We start from the raw sequence: 24,152 nt of genomic DNA on the forward strand, positions 1-24,152 counted from the left end.
ATAATAACAAGTACATATATTTAGTATATATTTCTTTGACTTATCAATGGGTGAGATTTAGTTCGATAAATCAATAAGCCTGATAAGTTGGAAAATAATATTATTTATAGTGTGTGTTGTTGATTATAGAAGGAAACTGTGTCCTAGTAATCTAGGTTGATAATGTCCCCAAGAGGAGCTCATAAGGATTTTTATGTAAACCCTGCAGGTGGACTTAGTCCGACATGATGATAAGGTTGAGTGGTACTACTCTTGGAACTAGATATTAATTAAGTGAGTTGTCAGTAACTCATTTAATTAATGGGCATTCGATATTTTAAACACAGGGAGACTAACACACTCATGATAAGAAGGAGTCTAAAATGTAATTTGGGATTGGTGCGGTAGTTCAATAATAATTTTTTAGTGGTATGAATTATTATTGATGAAATTAAGTTGGGTGTTCAGGGTGAACACGGGAAGCTTAATTTCATCGGGAGACCAAAACCAATTCCTCCTCTCGGTCCCTACCGTAGCCTCTTATTTATAAAGTATTATACCCACCTTCTTACCCACCCTTAGGTGGCCGGCCAAGCCAAGCTTGGAGCCCAAGCTAGGGCCGGCCAAGCCAAGGGTGGAGCTAAGTCTAGGTGGCCGGCCAAAGCTTGGAACCCAAGCTTAGGTGGCTGACCACTAGAAAATTAAAAGGAATTTTATTTTAAATCTTTCCATATGTGGAAGCCATGATTTTAAAAGAGAGTTTAAAATTTAAATCTTTCCTCTTATAGTTTTCTACAAAAGATTAAGAGAAAGATTAGATATCTTTCCTTATTTGTAGTTAAAAGGAAGATTTTAATTTTGGTGAAAACTTTTCTTGTTTGTAAATCATCCACATGTTTTAAAGAGAGATTTTAATTTATAAAATTTTCTTTTATAACCAACCATGAAGGGAATTAAAAAAGGAGAAATTTTTTATTTTAAAAATTTTTCGGAAGTAAATAAGGAAGTTTTAATTTTTGTTCAAAACTTTCCTTATTTGAGGACATGTAGTGGCCGACCATGATAAGGTTTGAAAGGAATTTTTTAATTAAAATTTCCTTATTAGCCATTGGCAAGGAAATAAGAAAGTTTTAATTATGTTCAAAAGTTTCCTTATTTGTCATGACCAAGGAATATAAAAGAAGGGGTAGGGGTGCCTTCATTAGATAACTTTTTCCTCTCCTCTTTTCCTTGGTGGTGGTCGGCCCTCATCTTCCTCTTCTCCTTTTCTTCCTCTTTTGTGATCGGCGGCAACAAGCTCTAGGAGTTTTCTTGGTGGCCAGATTTAGCTTAAAGAAGAAGAAGTGAAAGGAGGCTTCGTTTCCTTGTGTCCCTTGGAGCTTGGTGGTGGCCGAACCTCTACATCCTTGGTGGAGTCTTGGTGGTCGAAACTTAGAAGGGAGAAGAAGGAGCTTGGGTGGTTCTCATCTCGGTAGATCGTTGCCCACACAACGTCCGAGATAAGAAGAGGAATACGATAGAAGATCAAGAGGTCATTGCTTACAAAGAAAGGTATAACTAGTAATTGTTTTCCACATCACATACTAGTTTTCTTTGTATGAATTCCAAACACAAGAGGCTAGAGATTCTAGATTTCGAATTTGCATTTCAATTTGTGTTTCTTTTCTTTTTTGATCTTGTGATTTAATTGTTCTTTATGGTTAAACCTAGGGTTACTATAGGGAGATTGAATATTAAATTTCTTTGAAAGACTTTGCCTAGGCAGTGGTGGATGCGATTGTTAGAGTGTATACTAAAAGCCTAGCTTTTGTAAACATTTATTTTTGAATAAAGAATCACATTGGTCAAATGTCTGTGTTTATTTGTTAAATACAGTTGTTCGTTTAATTTATATTGTAGATAACATAGTGTGTGGTGTCACACATAGAAGATAATATTATCGGTTCCTTATAAATTATAAACAGTAGCTCACGACCAAGATGGATAGGAACAAACCATTGGAAGATCGTAGTGCAATTAGGTATTAGTTTATTTTGACTATATAATTACACTAGTACACTTAGAGTGTATTGAGTAGGACTATTTGAGGTAGTCTCTTTTTATACTGACTAAATAAAAGAATAAGACCTCGGTTATTATAGAAGTGTGTGCTCTTAATCCTAACATAATAACAAGCACATATATTTAGTATATATTTCTTTGACTTATCAATGGGTGAGATTTAGTTCAATAAATCAATAAGCCTGATAAGTTGAGAAATAATATTAATTATAGTGTGTGTTGTTGATTATAGAAGGAAACTGTGTCCTAGTAATCTAGGTTGATAATGCCCCCAAGAGGAGCTCATAAGAATTGTCATGTAAACCCTGCAGGTGGACTTAGTCCGACATGACGATAAGGTTGAGTGGTACTACTCTTGGAACTAGATATTAATTAAGTGAGTTGTCAGTAACTCATTTAATTAATGGGCATTCGATATTTTAAACACAGGGAGACTAACACACTCATGATAAGAAGGAGTCCAAAATGTAAATTGGGATTGGTGCAGTAATTCAATAATAATTCTTTAGTGGTATGAATTATTATTGATGAAATTAAGTTGGGTGTTCGGGGCCAACACGGGAAGCTTAATTTCATTGGGAGACCAAAACTAATTCCTCCTCTCGGTCCCTATCGTAGCCTCTTTTTTAAAAGTATTATATCCACCTTTACCCACTTCTTTACCCACCTTAAGGTGGTCGGCCAAGCTAGCTTGGAGCCCAAGCTATGGCCAGCCACATGAAGGTTAGATGGGTCATGTAGGTGGCCGGCCCTAGCTTGAACCCAAGCTTACGTGGTCGACCACTAGAAAAATAAAGGGATTTTATTTTTTAAAATCTTTCCTTATCTGGAAGTCATGACTTAAAAGAGAGTTTAAAATTTAATTCTTTCCTTTTATAGATTTCTATAAAAAATTAATAGAAAGATTAGATATCTTTCCTTATTTGTAGTTAAAAGAAAGATTTTAATTTTGGCGAAAAATTTCCTTATTTGTAAATCATTTACATGTTTAAAAGAGAGATTTTAATTTATAAAAATTTCTTTTTATAACCAACCATGAAGAGATATTTAAATGAGAAATTTTATTTTATAAAATTTTCCGAAGCAAATAAGGAAGTTTTAATTGTTGTACAAAACTTTCCTTATTTTGATAGGCATGGTGTGGCCGGCCATTAAGAGGTTGAAAAGAAATTTTTAATTAAAATTTTATTATTAACCAATGACAAGGAAAATAAGGAAATTTTAATTATAATTAAATTTCTTCATTTTTCATGACCAAGGATATAAAAGAGAGGGTAGGGGTACTTTCATGAGACACAACTCTCTTCTATTCTTTCTCTCTTTTCCTCCTTGGTGGTGGCCGACCCTATTGCTTTTTCCCTCTTCCTTTTCTTTCTTCTTCATTGGTCGAACCTCATCATCTCTTGGAGCTTGAAGGTGGCCGAATCTAGCTTGGAGAAGAAGGAGAGAAAGGAAGCATCCCTTGGAGCTTGGTGGTGGTGGCCGAACCTCATCTATTCTTGGAGTACTTGTGGTGGTCGAACCTTGCACGGAGAAGAAGGAGCTTGGGTGGGTTCTCATCTCGGTAGATCGTTGCCCACACAACGTCCGAGATAAGAAGAGGAATATGATAGAAGATTAAGAGATCATTTGCTTACAAAAAAAAGTATAACTAGTAATTATTTTCCGCATCATGCTAGTTTTCTTTGTAAGAATTCCAAACACAAGAGGCAAGAGATTCTAGGTTTTGAATTTGCGTTTCGAATTGTGTTTCTTTTCTTTTTCGATCTTGTGATTCTATTGTTCTTTAAGGTTAAATCTAGGGTTACTGTAGGAAGATTAAATATTAAATTTCTTTAAAAGGCTTTGTCTAGTCAGTGGTGGATGCTCCCATACCCAAGAAGGTCTAGTGCCTCGCCATGCAGTACTGGAAGCTAATTTTAGAAATAAATATTTAATCGACTTTGTAACATAGGTGGATTTGGATCAATAATGTTAAGTTCTGTTTGCGATCCAAGTCTAAACCTAAAAGAACAGATAAGTTAAACTTGGAATCAATAATGTTAAGTTCTGTTTGCGATCCAAGTTTAATTTCTAAAGAACACAATAGGTTGTTAGGAAAGGTTCGACACTTGTACAAAAAAATTTTATACAGTGGAGCCGGTACGATATTTCGAGTAGCAACCAACAGCTCCCATACCCAAGAAGGCATAGTGCCTTGCCACATTTCATCCTAGAAGCCGATCTTAGAAATAAATATTTAATCAACTTTGTAACATGGGTAGACTTGGATCAATAATGTTAAGTTCTATTTGCGATCCAAGTCTAAACCTATAAGAATAGATAAGTTAAACTAGGAATCAATAATGTTAAGTTATGTTTGTGATCCAAGTTTAATTTCTAAAGAATACAATAGGTTGTTAGGAAAGGTTCGACACTTGTACAAAATTTTTGTACAGTGGAACCGGTATGATATCCCGAGTAGCAACCAATAATTCTATTCCCTCCTCTCTTTTCCTTGGGTGGCCGACCACTTTTCCTTTCTCTTCTCCCTTTGGTTTCTCCCCTAGAGGCTGACGGTAATTGTCCTCTTTCTTCAAGCTAGGGCCGGTGGTACAAGAAGAGGAAGCTTTCCATCCTAGGGTTGCGACAAGAGAGGAGGTTTTCTTCCTTAGGGCCGGCGGCAAGAGAGGAAGCTTATCTTGTTGTAGCCGGTGGCTTGGAGGTAAGGAAGAAGAATAGAAGGAAATTTCATATTTTGGCATCTCTTGGTGGCTCGAGAGTCTTGGAGGAGAAGAAGTGGTTCGGGTGGATTCCATCTTGGTAGATCGTCGCTCACACGACGTCCAAGAGGAGGAGAGGAATACAACAGAAGATCAAGAGGTCTTTTGTCTACAAAGAAAGATACAACTAGTCTATTATCCCGTTGCATACTAGTTAGTTTTTCTTTGTATGAATCCTGAAATACCAACACAAGAGGCTAGCGATTTTGTGTTATCGATTATGTGTTTCAATTTTATGTTTCGATCTTGTGCTTCTATTGAGGTCTCTTTAGTTAAACCTAGGTTTACTGTAAGGAGTTTAAATATTGAATTTCTTTGAAAGACTTTGTCTAGGAAGTGATGGATGATCCCATAACAAAGAAGGTCGAGTGTCTTGCCATATTTAACCTGGAAGCTAATTTTGAAATAAATATTTAATCAACTTCTGTAATATGGTTTAACTTCTGAAGAACACATGAGTTAAACTTGGAGTAAAAATGTTAAGTTTCATTTTCAATCCAAGTTTAACTTCTGAAGGATAACTTGATTAATAATGTTAAGCATCGTTTGTAATCCAAGTTTAACTTCAGTAGAGCACATGGGTAGCTAGGAAAGTTCTGTGCTTGTATAAATTTTTGTACAGGGGAAACAGAACGGAACTCCGAGTAGCAACCAACAATTGGTATCAGAGCTAGGTTTATGCCTCTGTGTGTTTGGTTTTCAATTAAATTATGCACTTTTCATACACATATTTAGGCGGGATAATAGTAGGATGTGCAAATAGATTAACTCTGTGGTTGCAGGCATCCTAGTTCCAACTATTATGGTCATATTGTGTTTGTGTGTGATTGGACCCTTGGACATGTCGAGGGCATTTTATGTGTGTGCATGATTGTAATTATTAAATACAGCATGAGCTGTATTAATTATTAGGATTTTACATTCTGTTTGATCTAGATTACATGTACATTCCTTCGTGGAATATAGGATCAATAAATGCAAAATTTTATTTTTATCGCGGATTGTATCCTTACAAGGCGTGGTACTATTTGAGCACCGGAGGCGCAGCGAAAAAGGAAGCATGATGGACGCGATGACGTAAACCCTTTAGCGGCAACTAGGGTTGGTGGCATACGGAGGACAACATTGGATGAGGTCATAATAGTTGGAAAATTATTTTTCTTATTTATTACCTTTTATGCTGTGTGTGCTTGTGTGTATGTTAAAATTCCTCGTCTTTAAATAACTAAGTGGGAGAGGAATTATTTAAATTCCACGGTCTCCATTACTGGTTTGTAAGTGATGCATTCAAACTTGCGTGTTAGCTCTGAGTTCCTTCCTCCACATCGAATGAGTTTGTTTGTGGATCACTAGATCAAACTTTCTTAATGGATGATTATAGGAAATTATTTAGGTGCATGTTATCTTCTCCAACTGAAGGGGCATAATCATATTTAATGGATTAAGTATCAAGTAATGATATACACTTAGGCGTATTTAATAGTATCCTCCCCATCGGAGTCACTGCTATTATTTGTGTGACCGAAGAAAAACCAACTATTAATTTTATTTGTCATAAAGTAGGTTGACAAGATAATAAAATTAATGGGTAAACCCCCCCCCCCTCTTACAAATGTTTGAATTTGTATATGTCCACACTAACGTGGCATACAAAATTCACGGTGTTTGAGATGTTGGTGAATTTAAATAATATTGTTTGAGGAATCAATATTATTTTAATTCTAAAGTCTTGACCAAATGTTTTGTGATTCTTAGGATGACCTTCAATCCTCTTGCTATTATATTGAAAGAGAACAAACTTACTAGTCCTAATTACATTGATTGGAAATGAAAACCTAGACATTGTCTTAACTGCTGAAGGCTATAAGTTCATACTTTTTGAGATATGTTCAAGCTTGCCTAATAGTAATTCTAGTGAAGGGGATATTGAGTGTCATAAGAAATGGGTCAGGGCAGATGAGATGGCGCGGTGTTACATTTTGACTTCTATGTCAAATGTGCTGCAACATCAGCATCAGGTCATGTCTACTGCTTATGACATGATGCGCAATTTCAAGGAACTCTTCGGACACCAGAATCAAGCTGCTAGGTAGTGTTAGAGTGTATACTAAAATCCTAGCTTTTGTATAAACATTTATTTAGAAATAAAAAATCATAATGGTCAAATATCTACATTTATTTGTTAAATGTAATTTGTTCAATTAATTTATATAGTAGACAACATTGTGTGTGGTGTCACACACATAAGATCATGTTGTCGATTCTTTATAAATTATAAACAGTTGCTCGCGACTAAAATGGAAAGGAACAAACCGTTGAAGTAGTCGTAGTGTAATCAAGTATTAGTTTATCTTAACTAATAAATTACACTTATACACTCCAAGTGTATTGAGTAGGACCATTTTAGGTAAGTTTTTTTTGTACTGACTTTATAAAAGAACTAGACCTTAGTTATTATGAAAGTGTGTGCTCTTAATCCTAATATAATAACAAACACATATATTTAGTATTTATTTCTTTAATTTATCAATGGGTGAGATTTAGTTCGATAAATCAATAGGCTCGATAAGTTGGGAAATGATATTACTTATAGTGTGTGTTGTTGATTATAGAAGAAAACTGTGTCCTAGTAATCTAGGTTGAGAATGACCCCAAGAGGAGATCATAAGGATTGTCATGTTAAACCCTGCAGGTGGACTTAGTCCGACATGACGATGATGTTGAGTGGTACTACTCCTGGACTAAGATATTAATTAAGTGAGTTATCAGTAACTCATTTAATTAGTGGTCATTTGACATCTTAAATACAGAGACTAACACACTCATAATAAGAAGGAGCCCAAAATGTAATTTGGGATTGGTGCGGTAGTTCAATAATAGTTCTTTAGTGGTATGAATTATTATTGATGAAATTAATTTGTGTGTTGGGGGCGAACACGGGAAGCTTAATTTCATCAGGAGACCAAAACCAATTTCTCCTCTCGGTCCCTATCGTAGCCTCTTGTATATAGAGATTTATACCCACCACATACCCACCTTCTTACCCACTTTTTGGAGGTCGGCCAAGCTAGCTTAGAACCCAAGCTAGGGCCGGCCAAGACCCAAAGGTTGAGCCAAGTTGGTGGCCGGCCAATGCTTGGAGTCCAAGCATGATGTGGTCGGCCACATCATATTAAAAAGGATTCTATTTATAAATTTTTTCTTATGTGGATTCCATGGTTTTAAAAGAGAGTTTAAAATTTAAATCTTTCCTTTTATAGTTTTCTACAAAGGATTAAGAAAAGATTTGAAATCTTTCCTTATTTGTAGATTAAAAGGTGGATTTTAATTTTAAGAAAACTTTCCTTTTTTAACCATGTTCATGATTTAAAAGAGAGTTTAAAAATTAAATATTTCTTTTATAAGTTTCTACAAAAGATTAAGAAAAGATTTGATATCTTTCCTTATTTGTAGATTGAAAGGAGATTTTAATTTTTAGAGATAACTTTCCTTTTTGAAAATTATCCACATGTTTAAAAGAAAGATTTTAATTTATAAAAATTCTTTTTTATCCACCATGAAGGGAAAAATTATTGGAGAATTTTTTTTTTATAAATTTCCAGAAACAAATTAGGAAGTTTTAATTCTTGTGTTAATTAAAACTCTCCTTGTTTTGGGGATTAAAGTGGTCGGCCATGATATGTGAGAAAAGATTTTTAATTTTAATTAATTAAATTTTATTTTTCATGGCAAAAGAATTAAGGAAGTTTTTATTAAAATTTCCTTATTTGCCAAGACGAAGGATTATAAAAGAGAGAGTAGAGGTGCCTTTATGGCTAACGACTCTATTCTTTTTCTTCCTCTCTTTTCCTCCTTGGTGTGGTCGGCCCTAGGGTCTCTTCTCTTCTTCTTCTCTTCTCTTCCTCCTTTGTGGCCGGCGGCATCAACACAAGAGAAATCCATGGTGGCCGGATCTAGCTAGGAGAAGAAGGAGAGAAAGGAGTTTTTGTTTCTAGCATCCCTTGGAGCTTGGTGGTGGTGGTCAGACCTCTACTTCTCTTGGAGAATTATGGTGGCCGAATCTTGCTTGGAGAAGAAGGTGGCTTAGGTGGATTCTCATCGCGGTAGATCGTAGCCCACACAACGTCTGGGATAAGAAGAGGAATACGGTAGAAGATCAAGAGGTTATTTGCTTACAAAGAAAGGTATAACTAGTAATTGTTTTCCGCATCATACTAGTTTTCTTTGTATAGTTATTTTTGGAAATACCAAACACAAGAGGCATATGATTCTATAGTTTTCGGATTTGTTTTGAAGTTGTGTTTCTTTTCTTTTCTTTTTCAAATTTGTGAATCGATTGTTCTTTTTGGTTAACCTAGAGTTATTTAAGGAAATTAAATATTAGCTTTCCTTAAAAGGCTTTGTCTAGGCGGTGGTGGTTGCTCCCATATCCAAGAAGGCCATGTGCCTCGCCATGCAGTCCTGGAAGCCAATTTTGGAAATTAATATTTAATAGAATTAATAACATAGGTAGATTTGAATCAATAGTGTTAAGTTCTGCTTGCGATTCAAATCTAAACCATTAAGAACAGATAAGTTAAATTTGGAATCAATGATGTTAAGTTCCGTCTGCGATTCCTAATTTAACTTCTAAAGAACACAATAGGTTATTTAAGGAAAGGTTCGACACTTGTACAAAAATTTTTGTACAGTGGAACCGGTACATTTTCCTAGGACTAACCAACAATTGGTATCAGAGCTAGGGTTTGCCTCTGTGTTTGGTTTTCAAATTAGGTTATGCACATGTCATACATAATTTAGGCAGGATAATAGTAGGATGTGCTAACTTTGTGATTGCAGGCTCCAACTATTATGGCTTATAGATGTTGTGTGTGATTGGACCCTTGGACATGTCAAGGGCATTATTTTATGTGTGTATGATTGTATGTAACTAATACAGCATGAGCTGTATTAGCCCTAGGATTTTAGAATTTTATTTTCGATCTAGATTACATGTACATTCCCTCGTGGAATATAGAATCGATATATGAAAAATTCTATTTTTGTCGCAGATCGGATTCTTGCGAGGCGTGGTGCTATCGGAGGACCAGAGGCGCAATGGAATAAGAAGCAAGATAGATGCGACAACTCGACCCGATGGCGGTGGCTAAAGATGGCAGCAGCTAGGGTTGGAGCACACGGAGGACAGTGATGAAAATGGCATAATAGTTGGAAAATTAATTTCCAAATTTATTGCTTTTATTTACTGTGTGTGTGCATGTGTTATATGCTAGCATATGTTAAAATTCCTCATTTTAAATAACTAAGTGGGAGAGAGATTAGTATATAAATCCCACGGTCTCCATTACTGGTTTGTAAGTGATGCAACAAGCTTGCGTGTTGGCTCTGAGTGCCTCCCTCCACAACGGATGAGTTTATTTTAGATCACTAGATCAAACTTCCTTAATTGATGGTTATAGGAAATTATTTAGGATGTGTGTGATCTTCTCCAACTGAAGGGGCACAATTTTATTTAATGGACTTAGTATCAAAGTAATGGTATACACTTAGATGCATCTAATAGTATCCTCCCCAACGGAGTCACTGCTATTACTTGTGTGACCAAAAGGAAACCAACTATTAATTTGTCATAAAACTAGGTTGACAAGATAATAAAATTAATGGGTTAAAACTCCTCTTACAAATGATTGATTTTGTATACGTCCACACTAACGTGGCATACAAAATTAATGGTGTTTGAGATAATTTTATTTGTCGTAAAGTTAGGTTGACAAGATAGTTAATGGGTAAAACCCTCCTCTTACAAATGATGATTTTGTATACGTCCACACTAACGTGGCATGCAAAATTCATGGTGTTTTGAGGTGTTGGTAAATTTAAATAATATTGTTAGAGGAATCAATATTATTTTAAATTTAGAGTCTTGACCAAATATTTGATTAAAGACAGACCAACTATTATTTGTATTTGTCATAAGTTGACAAGATAATAAAATTAATGGATAAAATATCCTTTTAGAATTTTTATACGTCCACACTATCGTGGCATACAAAATTCACGGGGATTTTGAGATATTGGTCTTGACCAAATATTTTTGTGATTCTTTGGATTTCAAATGTTAATCAATCCCCTAGTTGTTATACTATAGGATAGATTTAGTGGTCCCAATTATAATGATTGGAAATAGGACCTGGACATTAAGGTAGACTGTCTTCTTAGAACTAATAACAATATAGGTGTATTTTATTCATTAGTTGTTGAAACATGTTTAGTGGTGTCATCTACCGGTACCTGGTGTGTAGATACAAGGAGCCACTAATCATGTCTGCAATTCATTGCAGGGTTCCAGGAAACTCGACAGCTATATGAAAATATAAATCACCGTCTACATGGGCATTGCTGCAATAGTAGCAGCTGTTGCAGTGGGAGATGTTTATCCTCTGATAGGAATAAAATATGGATTTTTAGAAATTATCTTTATGTACTAAGTTTAGAAAGAATCTGATTTCAGTTTCTAAACTATTAAAGAATAGATATTGTGTCTATTTTGATAACAAAGTTGTTATCGAGAAAATAGGAAAGATATCTGTTCTGATACGTTGGTTGACAATTTATATATCCAATAACTCCTATAATGCAATAAATGGAAATTAGTAACACATCTTCTAACTTTAATAAGAGAAAGCAACCTTCGAAAATGAACTAATCACATCCTTGGCAGTCTAAGGCTAGGTTATATTAACTTGAGTATGATTCAAAGGATAAAAACCAATGAACTCTTGGGTTCATTGGTAGTGGAAATCTTTCCAACCTACGAGCCTTACTTGGAAGGAAAAATAACCAAGAAGCTTTTAAGTCTAAGGGGTATAGAACCAAAAATATGATGGAATTGGTTCATTCTGATTTGTGTAGACCTTTGACAATCCAGGCAAGAGGTTGTTTCAAATATTTCGACAGATAAGGATACATTTACTTGACGCACCACAAGTCTAAGTGCTTTGATTAGTTCAAAGAGTACTAGGCTGATGTGGAGTAACGTCAAAGTAAAAGTATCAAGACACTACGGTGAAATCGTAGTAACGAGTACCTCTTAGGAGAGTTTAGGAGTCACTTATCAGAAGTCAGAATTTAATCCCAACTAACTGCACCTGGTACACCCCAACAGAATGGTGTAGTAGTAAGAAGGTATAAGGCTCTTATGGAAAAATTAGATCGATGATGAGTTATTCAAAAAATTACCAAATTCGTTTTAAGGATATACACTGGAAACGGAAGTGAACATAGTACCTTCTAAGTCAGAACTATCTACTCCCACAGAATTACAGAATGACATAAGCCTAGTTTGAAGCATATTCAGATTTGGGTGGTCTAGCACATGAGAGACGCTGATAAGTTGGACATGAGTTCACTTGTTTGTGAGTTATCCTAGAAAAATGAAAAGAGGTTTATATTCCTTAAAATCGGAAGGTCATTGTTGGCACCAATGCTTGATTTTAGAAAAGGACTATGAACCACAAGCCCTTGAGTAAAAATTTTTCTTAAGGAAATTAAAGGACACGTCTAATCTAGTACCAACTGTACAAGATGAAATGTCACAAGAAACTGCAACACGTATCACAAGTGATACACAATTACAGAAAGTGCCTCGTCGTAGTGGGAGGGTTGTTAGGCAATCTAAAAGATTCATGTTTTGGGAGAGTCTTTGGACTTGATCCCTGGTGGACATGAACCTGATCCCCGTACATATGACGAAGCCCTCCAAGATAAAGATGCAGCATCTTTGTAAAGAATACAGAATTAGAATATATGTATTCTAATAGAGTCTGGGAGCTTATAAAATCAACAAATGGCGTAAAATCCATTGGGTGAAAATAAGTCTACAATAGGAAAAGAGGGATAGATAGGAAGGTAGAAACTTTCAAAGCAAGGCTTGTTGAAAAAGAAAATTTTTTCACCAGTAGCCATGCTTAAGTCTATCCGGATTCTTTTATCTATTTGGCAAGTGGATGTCAAGACAGCTTTCCTTAATGGAAGTCTTGAAGAAAACATCCATATATAGCAACCAGAAGGGTTCATTGCAAAGAGTAAAGAGTATCTTGTGTGTAAGCTCAATCAGTCTATGGACTGAAGTAAAGCTTCAAGGTCTTGGAACATTCAGTTTAATAAAGTAATCCGAACCTATGGATTTATTTAATAACCGAATAAGTCTTGTGTATACAAGAAGTGTGATGGAAACGTGGTGGTATTTCTTGTACTATACGTAGATAACATTTTTGGTAGTTGGAAATAATATCAAAGTGTTGTCAGAAGTAAGGGTATGGTTGTCCAAACAATTCGATATGAAGAACTTAGGAGAATGTGCACACATTCTTGGGATCAAAGACATAAGGGATCGCAAGAAAAGAATGTTGTGCTTATCCCGAGCTTCATACAATCCTTGCTCATTTAGCATGTAGAACTCCAAGAAAGGTTTCTTACCTTTTAGGAATGGAGTAACTTTATCTAAAGAGATGTCTCTGAAGACATCAAAGGAGATAAAGGACATGAAGGCAGTTCTTATGCTTCAGCTATGGGAAGCCTAATGTATGCAATGCTATGTACGAGACTGGATATCTATTTTACCGTGGACATGGTTAGCAGATATCAAAATAACCCTAGATAAGGACATTGGTCTGCGGTAAAGCATATATTGAAGTACCTTAGAGGCACTAGAGATTATATGCTAGCTTACAAGGCAGATGATTTGATCCCTGTGGGTAACAAGGATTTTGACTTCTAATCAGATAGGGACAGTAGTAAGTCAACCTCGGGGTTTTGTGTTTACTTTAGGAGGTAAAGCCATAACTATGGAGGAGTGTTAAGCATAGGTGCTTTTCAGATTCCACTATGGAAGTTAAGTAAGTGGCAGCCTCAGAGGCAGTCATAGAAGCTGAGTGACTCAGTAACCTCAAGATGGACTTAGATATGATTTATGGTTTGTCCAAAGATTATTACAATTTATTGTAATAATAATGGTGCAGTAGAAAACTTGAAGAAACCATAAGTCCATAAGGCAAGTGAACACAATAGAGCGCAAGTACCACCCAATACGAGACATCGTATAACGAGGAGAAGTTGTTGCCGCCTATATTGCATCAAGTGATGACCTATACATCCTTTCACTAAGGTCCTTAAGGCAAGAGCTTTTGATGAACATGTTGAAGGGTTGGGAATCAGATGTATGGTAGCATTTATGGCAGCATAGTCTTTTAGTATAAGTGGGAGATTGTTAGAGTGTATACTAAAAGCCTAGCTTTTGTATAAACATTTATTTAGAAATAAAGAATCACAATGGTCAAATATCTATATTTATTTGTTAAATGTAATTTGTTCAATTAATTTATATAGTAGACAACATGGTGTGCGGTGTCACACACAGAAGATTATGTTGTTGGTTCTTTATAAATTATAAACAGTTGCTCGCGACTAAAATGGAAAGGAACAAACCGTTGAAGTAGTCGTAGTGTAATCAAGTATTAATTTATCTTAACTAATAAATTACACTGATACAATCCAAGTATATTGAGTAGGACCATTTTAGGTAAGTTCTTTTTGTACTGACTTTATAAAAGAACTAGACCTTAGTCATTATGGAAGTGTGTGCTCTTAATCCTAATATAATAACAAACACATATATTTAGTATTTATTTCTTTAATTTATCAATGAGTGAGATTTAGTTTGATAAATCAATAGGCCCGATAAGTTGGGAAATGATATTACTTATAGTGTGTGTTGTTGATTATAAAAGGAAACTATGTCCTAGTAATCTAGGTTGAGAATGACCCCAAGAGGAGCTCATAAGGATTGTCATGTTAAACCCTGCAGGTGGACTTAGTCCGACATGACGATGAGGTTGAGTGGTACTACTCTTGGACTAAGATATTAATTAAGTGAGTTATCAGTAACTCATTTAATTAGTGGTCATTTGACATCTTAAACACAGAGACTAACACACTCATAATAAGAAGGAGCCCAAAATATAATTTGGGATTGGTGCGGTAGTTCAATAATAGTTCTTTAGTGGTATGAATTATTATTGATGAAATTAAGTTGTGTGTTCGGGGCGAACACGGGAAGCTTAATTTCATCGGGAGACCAAAACCAATTCCTCCTCTCAGTCCCTATCGTAGCCTCTTGTATATAGAGATTTATATCCACAACATACCCACCTTCTTACCCACTTTTTGGTGGCCGGCCAAGCTAGCTTGGAACCCAAGCTAGGGTCGGCCAAGACCCAAAGGTTGAGCCAAGTTGGTGGCCGGCCAATGCATGGAGTCCAAGCATGATGTGGCCGACCACATCATATTAAAAAGGATTCTATTTATAAATTTTTTCTTCTGTGGATTTCATGGTTTTAAAAGAGAGTTTAAAATTTAAATCTTTCCTTTTCTAGCTTTCTACAAAGGATTAAGAAAAGATTTGAAATCTTTCCTTATTTGTAGATTAAAAGGTGGATTTTAATTTTAAGAAAACTTTCCCTTTTTTAACCATGTTCATGATTTAAAAGAGAGTTTAAAAATTAAATATTTCTTTTATAAGTTTCTACAAAAGATTAAGAAAAGATTTGATATATTTCCTTATTTGTAGATTGAAAGGAGATTTTAATTTTTAGAGATAACTTTCCTTTTTGAAAATTATCCACATGTTTAAAAGAAAGATTTTAATTTATAAAAATTCCTTTTTATCCACCATGAAGGGAAAAATTATTGGAGAAATTTTTTTTTATAAATTTCCGGAAATAAATTAGGAAGTTTTAATTCTTGTGTTAATTAAAACTCTCCTTGTTTTGGGGATTAAAGTGGCCGGCCATGATATGTGAGAAAAGATTTTTAATTTTAATTAATTAAATTTTATTTTTCATGGCAAAAGAATTAAGGAAGTTTTTATTAAAATTTCCTTATTTGCCAAGACGAAGGATTATAAAAGAGAGGGTGCAGGTGTCTTCATGGCTAACGACTCTATTATTTTTCTTCCTCTCTTTTCCTCCTTGGTGTGGCCGGCCCTAGGGTCTCTTCTCTTCTTCTTCTCTTCTCTTCCTCCTTTGTGGCCGGCGGCATCAACACAAGAGAAATCCATGGTGGTCGGATCTAGCTAGGAGAAGAAGGAGAGAAAGGAGTTTTTGTTTCTAGCATCCCTTGGAGTTTGGTGGTGGTGGCCGGACCTCTACTTCTCTTGGAGAATTATGGTGGCCGAATCTTGCTTGGAGAAGAAGGTGGCTTAGGTGGATTCTCATCGCGGTAGATCGTTGCCCACACAACATCCGGGATAAGAAGAGGAATACGGTAGAAGATCAAGAGGTTATTTCCTTACAAAGAAAGGTATAACTAGTAATTGTTTTCCGTATCATACTAGTTTTCTTTGTATAGTTATTTTTGGAAATATCAAACACAAGAGGCATATGATTCTATAGTTTTCGAATTTGTTTTGAAGTTATGTTTCGTTTCTTTTATTTTTCAAATTTGTGATTCGATTGTTCTTTTTGGTTAACCTAGAGTTATTTAAGGAAATTAAATATTAGCTTTCCTTAAAAGGCTTTGTCTAGGCGGTGGTGGTTGCTCCCATATCCAAGAAGGCCATGTGCCTCGCCATGCAGTCCTGGAAGCCAATTTTGGAAATTAATATTTAATGGAATTAATAACATAGGTAGATTTGAATCAATAGTGTTAAGTTCCACTTGCGATTCAAATCTAAACCATTAAGAATAGATAAGTTAAATTTGGAATCAATGATATTAAGTTCCGTCTGCGATTCCTAATTTAATTTCTAAAGAACACAATAGGTTATTTAAGGAAAGGTTCGACACTTGTATAAAAAATTTTGTACAGTGGAACCGGTATATTTTCCTAGGACTAACCAACAGGTAGGACGCTATGAGAAACTTGATGACAACCACCATGACTGAGGGGACACCCGTGAGGGATCATATCCTCAGATGATGGCTCATTTAAATGAGATAGAAATCCTTGGAGCTGAAATCGATGGGGAAACCCAGGTCGATATTATTCTCCAAAGACTGCCTAAAAGTTTTAAGCAGCTCCGCCTGAACTACAATATGAACAAGAGGGTTTATACGTTGGCGGAACTTCTGACAGAACTTCAAGTAGCAGAAGGGTTATTTCGTCAAAGTTCTCAAATTCACATTGCTGAGAACATTTCTCCTTCTAAACCGAAAGGCAAGAAGAAGAAGAAACAGCCTCTGAGGCAGTCATAAAAGTTGTATGGCTCAGAAATTTCATGATCGACTTAGATGTGATTCCTGGTTTGCCCAAAATTATTATAATTTATTGTGATAATAGTGGTGCAGTAGCAAACTCGAAGGAACCACAAGTTCATAAGGCAAGTAAACATATAGAGCGCAAGTACCACCTAATACGAGGAGAGGTTGTTGGCCCCAAGATTACATCAGTAGATAACCTGACAGTTCCTTTTACTAATGCCCTTCTAGCGAGAGCTTTTGGTGAGCATGTTGAAAGGATGGGAATCAGATGTATAGCAGCATAGTCTTTTAGTATAAGTGGAAGATTGTTGGGATATATACTAAGAGGATAGCTTTTTGTATGAACATTTATTTTAAAATAATAATCATATTGGTCAAATATCTGCATTTATGTTAAATGTAGTTGTCCATTTAATTTGTATTATAGATAACATGGTGTGTGGTGCCACACAGAATATCATGTTATCAGTTCCTTATAAATTATAAATAATAGCTCACAACCAAGATGAAATGGGACAAACCATTGGAATGGTTATAGTGTAATTTGGTATTAGTTTATCTTGACTATAAAATTACACTAGTACACTATGTGTGTATTGAGTGGGACCATTTGAGGTTGTTTCTTTTTACACTGACTGTATAAAAAAACAAAACCTCTGTTATTATGAATGTACGTACTCTTAATCTCAATATAATAACAAACACGTATACTTAGTATTTATTTCTTTAATTTATCAATGGGTGGGATTTATTCCGCTAAATCAATAGGCACGATAAGTTAGGAAATAATATTATTTATATGGTGTGTTGTTGATTATAGAAGGAAACTGTGTCCTAGTAATCTAGATTGATGATGTCCCCTTGAGGAGCTCATAAGGATTATCATGTAAACCCTGCAGGTGGACTTAGTCCGGCATGATAATGAAGTTGAGTGGTACTACTCTTGGAGCTAGATATTAATTAAGTAAGTTGTCAGTAACTCATTTAATTAGTAGACATTCGATATCTTAAACACAGGGAGATTAATGCACTCATAATAAGAAGGAGCTCATAATGTAATTTGGGATTGGTACAGTAGTTCAATAATAACTCTTTAGTGGTATGAGTTATTATTGATGAGCTTGAGTTGAGTGTTCAGGGTGAACATAGGAAGCTCAAGCTCATCGGGAGACCAAAACTAATTTCTCCTCTCGGTCTCTATTGTAGCCTCTATAAAGTCTTGTATCCACAAAGTCCACTTCTTACTCAAATAATGGGTTGGACACATCCTTGCTTGGTGCAAGGGGGGCCGGCCAAGCTTGGTGTCCAAGCTAGGGGTCGGCCATATAAGAATAAAAGGAAGTTTTTAATTTTGTGTTAAAAACTTTCCTTTTATAGTCATACTCATGGTTTTAAAAGAGAGTTTTAAATTTTAAAATCTTTCCTTTTATAGCTATCTACAAAAGATTAAAGAGAGATTTTAATCTCTTTCCTTATTTATAGTTATCTATAATGTTTAAAAGAGAGATTTTAATTTTGATAAAACTTTCCTTTTTGTAACCATGATTTAAAAGAAAAATTTTAATTTTAATCTTTCCTTTTTTTAGTCATTTACAATATTTAAAAGAGAGAGATTAATTTTAAAACTTTTCTTTTGTTGTCATGTACAATAAGAAATTTAAAAGAGAGAGATTTTAATTATTATTAAAAAAAAATTGTCATGACCAAGGATTATAAAAGCGAGGTAGAGGGTGCCTCATGAGATAACACAATTCTATTCCCTCTTCTCTTTTTCTTGGGTGGCTGACCACTTTTCCTTTCTCTTCTCCCTTTGGTTTCTCCCCTAGAGGTCGGCGGCAATTGTCCTCCTTCTTCAAGCTAGGGCCAGTGGTACAAGAAGAGGAAGCTTTCCACCCTAGGGTCGGCGGCAAGAGAGGAGGTTTTCTTCCTTAGGGCCAGCGGCAAGAGAGGAAGCTTATCTTGTTGTGGCCGGTGGCTTGGAGGTAAGGAAGAAGAATAGAAGGAAATTTCCTATTTTGGCATCTCTTGGTGGCTCGAGAGTTTTGGAGGAGAAGAAGTGGTTCGGGTGGATTTCATCTTGGTAGATCGTCGCCCACACGACGTCCAAGAAGAGGAGAGGAATACAACAGAAGATCAAGAGGTCTTTTGTCTACAAAGAAAGGTACAACTAGTCTATTATCCAGTTGCATACTAGTTAGTTTTTCTTTGTATGGATCCTGAAATACCAACACAAGAGGCTATGATTTTATGTTTCAATTTTGTGTTATCGATTCTGTGTTTCGATTTTATGTTCCGATCTTGTGCTTCTATTGAGGTCTCTTTAGTTAACCTAGGTTTACTGTAAGGAGTTTAAATATTGAATTTCTTTGAAAGGCTTTGTCTAGGAAGTGGTGGATGATCCAATTCCAAGAAGGTCGAGTGTCTCGCCAATCTTTGAAATAAATATTTAATCAACTTCTATAATATGGTTTAACTTCTGAAGAACACATGGGTTAAACTTGGAGTAAAAATGTTAAGTTTCGTTTCCAATCCAAGTTTAACTTCTGAAAGACAACTTGGATTAATAATGTTAAGCATCATTTGCAATCCAAGTTTAACTTCAGTAGAGCACATGGGTAGCTAGGAAAGTTTTATGCTTGTACAAATTTTTGTACAGGGGAAACAGAACGAAACTCCGAGTAGCAACCAACATAGAGAAACCAACACACAATCATGGTGAGAATGGTTCCTTATCTGGGAGAATTTGCTGGAGAATACATAGCAAAACCCAATGCCTCGAGCCAACACCTTATTCTTGGAGAAGCTCAAGCAGTGTAGTAAACATTTGCCAGGTTTCAGTTCTTAAAGCTTAGGTCAGGTTTAAGTTTTTGAATTCAGGATTTGACATGAGATTAAAAACTAGAACGGGAATCTTTTTGGTCTTTCAAATTTTCCTTTGATTCAAAACCTGTAAAACTAAAGGATCTGAATTATTAAACTCCCAGAATTTTAGAGTTAGGCTCTGAAACGATTCAGGGCAGAAAATTCATTTTTTTCTGAATATGGTATGAAGTTGATGTAAGAATTGAATTTGAACTTCTAAATTAGAATTGGAATGCCCAAGGATTAATTACCAACAGAAACATGTTCAGTAATCAAATTCCTCCAGAATTCGATAGCACCAAATCAGTCATCAAGTAAACCTCAAATTCAGCAAGACAATAAATGTATGATAAAAACTGAAAGAATTTGTCGGTGCCAATTTGTTTTATGATTCCTGAACAACAGCAACAAGAGTTCAGATTCCTATTGTTTTAGTATCAAATGATAACCTTTGCTACACTGAAATGTCCAAGACTCTAATCAATTAGATTGACCTTAATCGATTATCCAATCGATTAACGCACCTTTTGTACTGTCTTTCGAGAATCAATCGATTGACCCCCTAATAGATTATCCAATCTATTGGTAAGTAGTAAGTGTAGAGCTCTAAACCATTTCGCATCTAACATCACCTCATTCCAATATTCGAGTCAAAAGTTATGTCCTTTAGAAGTTTGCTATGTCAAAACTTCCTTGTTTCATGCCAACTCTCTGTTGGACTTTCAATCGCCAAGTGTCCGGTCAACCTTTGATCTATTTGGACTTTCTCTTTGCTCTTTGACCTACTTGGATTTTTCTCTTGCCTAACCTCCAACTTGGACTTCCACCCTGTCTATCCTCAGATAGAGTTTTTCCTTGCCTAACCGTAGTTAAGACTTCCTTTGCCAACGTGTGATCCTCCTTGACCCACTTGGATTTTTCTTTATCTACCCCTCGAGTAAGGACTTTATCTTACCTAATCTCCAGTTAGAACTTTCTTCGCCTAACCTCTAGTTAGGGTTTTCCTTTACCTAACCTCCAATTAAGATTTTCCCAGTCAAGTATGACCATGACATACTTGACTTTTCTCTCACACATTTTTAAGTATCTAGTCAACCTTAATCTACTTGACCTCTTCTCACATATTGTCCAAACATTGAAACTCAAGCTTGAATCCACTTGAACTTAGTCAAATTTGTCAACCTTGACTCAGGGATAATTGTACTAATAATCTCCTAATATTGTAGTCATAAGATATTATGAATGACCTATGTAGTTACATAAGACGTTCAAGTTTAATGGGATTGGCCCAATTAGACATGATACAATTTAATTATCTGAACCATGACGGTAAATTTTTATTAATATTTTAGATATTATTAATAATTTCTAATAGAATTTATAAAATTTCAATCATATTTTAATATAATGATTTATTTTTTAAATAATATTTTATATTTTTATATAATTTACATTTCTAGAATTTTTTATACATATTTTTTATATTTATATAAATTTTATTATTTTTTATATTTATATTTTTATTAATTTTATATATTTTTTCAAACATTCACGTTATTAAAAAATTAATCTTGATACAATATTCAAAATATAATAATTATTATATCACTACAAGAAAACTGATATTTAGCTACGAATTATTTCGTCGCTAACATATTAATGTTCGTTGCTAACCAATATTTACGACGATAACTTTTCGTCGCTAGGATCGTCGTTATAAGCTTGTCATAAACAATTATTAGCGATGATTTTTTTATGTTTCGTCGCCAATATATTAACGACATCATTAAATCGTCGCTAAAGAATTTTAATCGACGCTAATCTTATGGCGACGAATGAATATTGCTCGTCGCTAAGAAATTTGTTTGCGACGAATCCAATTTTTTCATCGCAAACATGTTAGCTATGATTTCCTTTATTTCGTCGCTAATGTCATCGTAATGTGTCGCTAACACATTTCATTTCGCCGCAAACAGCTACGGTAAACATCAATATGTTTAGTTATTAGTGACGAATTTGAACCTTTTTCGTCGCTAACAAATTAGCAATGATTTTCTTAACTTCGTCGCTAACAATCTGTTTCGTCGCTAAACCCATTTCATTTCGTTGCAAACGTTTACGATAAGGTTCGATATGTTCGGGTTGTTAGTGACAAATTTCAAAAAAAGCGTCGCTAACCTTCATTTTTTTTTAAAAAAAATTATTTTAAAAAAAAATTATACACATTTACAGACTCATACAATCATCACAACTCTAACAACAATATTCACAATAATCATAACTCCAAGAACAATATTCACAAACTTATACAAATACTAACTCTAACAACAAATTCACAAATAAACTCACAAAAAACTCATACTTCGTCAAAGTATAAGTTCACAAATCTAGTAACATTCACAAACAAGAGATGCAAGTACTCAACATCAATGTCTAACATCAAGTAACACAACAAATTAAGTACACAAGTAACAATCCAAATAAAGTAAAAACAAGTAACAAGTTCAAAACATTAAGTTCACATCCAGAAATCCACAACATCATAATCTACAAGAAATAAACTTCGCAACATCATATTCATATCCAAAAATCCACAACATCACGGGACCTTGTATGATATCGAATATCATTTACAATACAGGCGCCATAGAGCTGAACTTCAACATCAGTCCCATTGCTAAATAATACAACTCGTTTGTGATTTCTGAATTTGTTAAATTCTTTAACTTTATCATTCTTTCCCTAAACCATTGTAGAAAATCTCTCTCATGATATTGGAGAAGTTGATTTGAATGAACTTTATGTGACAGAAGTTGTAGATGTTCACTGCATAAATAAATATTTAAGTTATAATTTTATAATGAAATATAAACAATAAAATTACATAATGTAAAAACTTACTTTCTATATTGGTCAACTTCTTTACAATTGTTGAGAATATACCAATGTGTTTTCTTATACAAAGCCAAAAGTAATTTCAGATTATGTTGGCTGCCACACACACTTGCTTGTTGTGAGAAAACACTTAAATTGCATGCTACTGGTTGAACATCTTTGTTTCGTTCTGGCCTACTAAATCTTGTCTCAATTTGACTCATATATAAAGAACTGAAAGTCAATGCCTCATTTATAATATACCCCTCTGCAATAGATCCTTCAGGTCTTGCTTTATTCTGAACATATTTTTTTAGTCTGCCTAAATATCGTTCAAAGGGATACATCCATCGTGACGAAGCAGGTTCAGCTAACATGGTTTCACAGGGTAAATGAACTGCCAAATGAACCATAATATCAAAAAATGCTGGAGGAAATATTCTTTCCATCTTGCACAATATGAAAACTATTTCCTCCTCCATTTTATATAAATCCGCTATGTGTAAAGATCTTGCAGTTATCTTTTTGAAAAAATCGCATAACTCAATTAGTGTGCCACATATATCTTTTGGGAAGAATTTATGTATAACAGCTAGAAGTATTCTTTGCAACAAGACATGACAATCATGTGATTTTAGTCCATGTAACTTTCCATCATCTACATTCACATTTCTAGATATATTAGCAGCATATCCATCAGGAAACTTCACGGATTTTAAAAATTGACAAAATGTACGTCTTTCTTCCAATGTCAACGTGTAACTTGCATATGGCTTACTGAACTTGTCTCCAACTTTCTTTAAATGCAATTCACTTCTAATCCCCATATCTTGCAAGTCTAACATTGCTTTAAATGTATCCTTTGACTTTCCATCTATATTGAATAATGTGCCAACCAAAGCATCACAAATATTTTTTTCAATGTGCATCACATCTAAGTTGTGTCTCAACTTTAAATCTGGCCAATACTTTAACTCAAAAAATATAGACTTCTTTACCCAATTTGTATCATCCAAAGATCATTGTCATTTTTTACTTAATGTAGGATGCTTACTAATTGTCACCTGAGGTAATGTATCTAACTGTGCTAAAATCTCATAACTACTAAATCTTCGTAGTGGTCCTTCTTGTTCAACCTTTCCATTGAAATTCTTATTTCTACACCATGGGTGTTGCACATTCAAGAATCGATGGTGGCATGTATAACATATTTTACTCCGTAATCTTTGAGATTTAGTTTCAACTACATATACTGGACATGCTTTATAACCCTTTGTGCCCCATCCAGATATTGTTCCATATGCTGGAAAGTCATGAATAGTCCACATCACAGCAGCATGCAATCGAAATACTTGTT

This window comes from Zingiber officinale, chromosome 2B (genome assembly GCF_018446385.1).
Source record: "Zingiber officinale cultivar Zhangliang chromosome 2B, Zo_v1.1, whole genome shotgun sequence".
In the NCBI taxonomy this organism is placed as follows: Eukaryota; Viridiplantae; Streptophyta; class Magnoliopsida; order Zingiberales; family Zingiberaceae; genus Zingiber; species Zingiber officinale.